Source organism: Geospiza fortis, unplaced genomic scaffold, assembly GCF_000277835.1.
Source record: "Geospiza fortis unplaced genomic scaffold, GeoFor_1.0 scaffold992, whole genome shotgun sequence".
Taxonomy (NCBI): domain Eukaryota; kingdom Metazoa; phylum Chordata; class Aves; order Passeriformes; family Thraupidae; genus Geospiza; species Geospiza fortis.
The window spans coordinates 239,088-243,754 of NW_005054625.1; the positions used below are offsets into that span (position 1 = coordinate 239,088).

Sequence of the window (4,667 nt, forward strand, 5' to 3'; positions counted from 1 at the left end):
TCGTTGTGGTCAGTGGCAGCACAGCCCCGAGCTGACTCAGGGGGGAGCACAAACCAGAACTGTCGTCAGCAAGGGGAAGTAAATGAACTGGCTGGACGGTTGGTTAAATTGCAGATGGAGACAGAAGCTCTGCTGGCCTTTCTTTTTTATTCTGAGTAAGGCTGGGTGACACCTGCACACTCAGTGTTTCGAGCTGCAGGAGGAGACACTCAGTGTTCTTGCTTAACTTTTCAGATATCAGTCATAGATGTCTTAACGAATCACTAAGAAACTTGTATGATATATATCAGTGTTCCAGTAAAATAAAAGCAATAAAGCCTTTGAAAATTCAAAATTTCTAACTCTTTTTCCCCCAGGTGTTACTGTCACTTAATTTTTTTTTCCTAAATGCTACAGCTAAAACTAACTGTGAATGTTTCCTCTGTGTTTTAAAGCTTGTTACAACCTCCCAAATTTCTAATTTTTGGATAAGTACCTGTGCCCTGTGACGACTCCCTTGAGATTAGGCCAATTAAGGCTCTTCCCATTTTCCAGTGCTCTCCTCAGCTGTGCTAAGCAGTGCCCAGCACTGCACAGAAGCTGTGCTTGCTCTCAGCTCCTGGAGGCTGCAGAGGCCTTGAGCTGGAGAGCTGCCACCTCATATCGCTACTACCACACTAATACTGATCGTAACTGCTGTGGCTTCCCCCCCAAACCCTGCTCAAACCTCAACAACACCCATCTGGACTGGTGCTTTTATGTTAAAAATTATAATGAAGAGTAAACTCATCGCTAAAAGTACCCATGGCAGGGATCACTGTGCTGAGAACAGGACATGTCTTAATGGATTGTCCAAGTCTGTAGGAGATGGGATCTGCAAGGTGAGAAATGATTCTTCTGTGTTTTAAAGCTTTTTATAACCTCCCAAATTTCTAATTTTTGGAAAAGTCCCAGTGCCCTGTGATGACTCCCTTGGGATTAGGCCAATTCAGGCTCTTCCCATTTTCCAGAGCTCCCAATGAGGGGTGATTGACTTTCCCAAGGTGGTATAAAAGGTTGGATCTCACTGTGAAAGAGTCCTGGTTGCTGTGTTACTGTACATACACCAACAAATCTAAATATAGAATCATGGAAACATGGAATGATTTTAGTTGGAAAGGACCTTGAAGATCATGGCATGGTCATGGGCACCCTCCATTATCCCAGGTTGCTCCAAGCCTTGTCCAACCTGGTGCTGGACATTTCCAGGGACAGTCACAGCCTCTCTGGGCAACCTGTGCCAGGGCCTCACCACCCTCCCAGGAAGAATTTCTTCCTCATATCCCATCCAACCCTGCCCTCTGGCAGTCTAAAATCATTGTCCTTTCTCCTGTCACTCCCTGCCTGTTATAAAAATCCTTCTGCCTCCTTTTTATAACCCCCTTCAGGCACTGGTAGGCCAAAATGAGGCCTCCCTGAATACATGAAGCATAACCTAAGTAAGAGACAAGCAGCGCCAGAGGAAAGTGATAGGAACACTTTGATATCATTTCAGTCCTGCTAAACACAGATTTATTGAGTAGCAGACTTAAATTTCTGTCTGCCCAGTAGAGCAAGTGCTGAAAGTGCAGCTTCATCCTTCCCAGCCCCATGCAGCCTTTCCCTGAGCGTTTCAGTCTGTCCTCTGTACCTGTTTGTCAGTGCTGCTCCTGATAACAGGAGTTTCAGTCAGCACAAACCATGACTCACCAAACCTCAGCCAGAACTATTTGTTCATGTTTGTTCAGCAGTTTGAAAACATCAAGTGTTTCAGAGGTGCTTGGTGCTACAAATATGAGTCAGGGAGGATGGGATAACAGGGCCTGGCTCTGCTTGGTCACAGTCCTGGAACCTTGGGATGTACGTGACAGCCAGGCTTGAGCAGGGCATGGAGTGCCTTGAAGGTAATAACACACTGCTCTTCTAGTCTCAGTTTTATTCTAAATTAATTCCAGTGTGTTAGGAGGTTGCCATAAATGTATTCATCCCTGCTCCCAGCATAAAATACCCAAATGCACAAAGTGAGACAAAACACCAAGTTAAGGTGACACTCTGAGGGGAAGGGAGGGAGGTAGAGTGGAATCACCTGCTTGGGCTTGGGCCAAAAGTTTGGTCTTGAAAATTATACGGTTTTTAATGTCAGGACTTCTGTTTAATTCTCATGCTCCAAAGCCTGGAATATGCAGCTTTGTATGAACTTTAGGTGACTGTAGTCCGAAGTTTGAACTTCCCCCAAACCCAAAGCCTCATAATCTTGGCTGGATCATTGAACAAGTCATAACAGCAGCAATCTAAATTTTAAAAACCCCAACAAATTGTGTACTCAAAAATGTACTTTTTTGTTTGTAAAGAAAAAAGAAAGAAAACACAATTCATCCATATCATAAAAGCAGCTCCCTGATCTCTTCTTTGGTTTTATGATTTTGTTGTTCTAGCTCCTCTTTTCCTCAGTCTTTACCTCCAGGAGTTGCACTCTGAGGACCCATGTGCTGCTCTAGTAAAGCTTTAATTCCCCATTTTCATGGTGTTTTTCCTTATCCTGGCAGGACTCAGCTCAGAGCTGCTCTCAGCCCTCCCAGCCCCAGAAGCACACTGGAAGCTGCATGTAGCGTATCAGGGGTGACTTGTCAACATTATTTATGTGCCACCAAGGGAACTTTAATTGTTAAATTAATGTCAGGAGGGCAGATGAGGGCTTCCTGCAGGAATAACAGAGCCTTTCCTCGGAGGAGATCTGCAGAGACAGTAACTATTGACCTACATAACATGCTCTGGGACTTCTGTAGAATCAATCTTGCAGCTTCATGGTTCTCTGCCCTTTTATTTTAATGCTGAGGGTCTTTGCCTTCACATTAAGATTTTTGACTCCTTGCTACTGGCTATTTTTTCCTAAAGAAAAAAGAATCTCTATTTATGGGCCACAAAAGGTCTCTGATGACATTTTCACAACCTGGCCTTAGGGAAACAATGTCTGCTCCCAGTAAGATGAAGGTGGTTATACAGGTTCTCATTCACAGGACTGCTGTCTGTACCCAGAAAATTATCTCATCCAACTTTTTCCTCTGCATCACATCTTAAACAATCCAAGAATAATACTTAGCATCTAGGAAAAAGTTTTTTAATCACTTCAAATTCTCTAAAGACTTCTCAAATATAGAGAGATTATCACACCCTGTGTCCCTCTTCAATTCTCCTCCCTCTGGATGATTCCACTGCGCATGGTGATTTAAATAAGCAATTATCTCACTTATAACATGGATCTAAAAATAAAATTCAGGCTGAACTAACAGAAATGGTCAAGTGCTTTGCTCAAAATTACAGTGAGAAAAAGACAAATACAGAAAATCCAGATTTCCAAAGCACTGAAGAGCAGCCTGGGATCTTGGGTTATCCTGCAAGCTCAGGGCTCTGATGGCCCAACTGCAGGGCCAGAAAGCAAAAAAAAATGTCTCTGAGGATGCTGAAAGAAATTCTGTAGCTCAAATATATCCCCTTGTCCCTCTTGGTCAGATCTGATCAGTGGCTCTGGAATTACCTGGCAAGTTGAGCTCCTAAGCATGGAATTTTATGTGGTGTAAAGATGGGGTTGATCTCACCACTTTGACAGCTGGGAGCTCCTCTCCTGCTCAACCAGCACCAGGGCTGAGGATGTTTGATTTTTTTCCCTGACCCTCCCTGAGAGGTCTCCATGCTGTTCCCAGTGCTGCTGCCTGCCTCAGTGTACATTTCAGATGTAATCCTGCCTGGATAAAACATTTCCAGAGGGCTGTTTTCCTGCCACTGTGAATTATCCATGAGGAAGGACTCTTTAGGTTGTCCTGTGAGTGCTGGGTGAGGAGCCACCTCTCCAAAGGTGCTGTCCCCTGGCCATCAAGGGTTCCCTGAGTGCTTTGGGTTGGGAGGAACCTTAAGGATCACCTTGTACCACCCCCCTGCCATGGGCAGGGACACTTTCCTCTAGCCCAGGTTGTTCCAAGCCTTGTCCAACCTGGCTTTGAACACTTCCAGAGATGGGACATCCATCTCTGGGCCACCATGTCACCCTGCAGCTGGAGAGAGAGCTGCTGCTGTCCCAGCCCCAAGCTCACACCAGCACTCACCCTGCACTGAGCTGTTCCCATAGTGTGGTTTCTGCCACACCAACCAATGTGAGCAGAATTTTTAGAATGTGCAGATAATGTTAGCAAAGCCCTCAAGCACAAAGCTGAAATTAGAGGCATTGTTTCCTGTAGCATCTCTGTGTGGTCACTCAAGAAGGGAGAGTGGAAAGGAGTTGGGTGATTGTGCAATGAGAAAAATGTGAGAGAGATGGTTATCAGGGACAATGCTCCAACTATATTACATGAAACTTCTCTTTTAGAAATATTTCCACATTTAGAACATGCAAGCATGGCACTGAAAAGCAAATAGAATGGTTCTTACTGTCCTGATGCTTTTAAATATTTTAATCAGTTAGGAATGATGGCATGTAGAGCACTTTTGTGTCCAAAGATGGCTCCATGTGAGAATTATAGAATTGTGGAATGGTTTGAGTTGGAAGAGACCTTAAAGGTCATCCAGTTCCACCCTCCTGCCATGGACAGGGACACCTTCCACCAGACCTGGTTGAGAAGCTTGAGGGGAATTCAGAAAAACACCAAAATTCAAAGTGATGGAAAAAAGTAGGGAAA

The 4,667-nt window shown here is 44.5% G+C and overlaps 1 protein-coding gene across 1 annotated transcript in view; it reads right to left on the bottom strand.

Annotated features, from left to right (window-relative positions):
- Positions 1-4,667, bottom strand: part of IKZF3 (IKAROS family zinc finger 3) — a 34,300-nt gene that overhangs the window by 5,298 nt on the left and 24,335 nt on the right. The window lies entirely within an intron of this gene.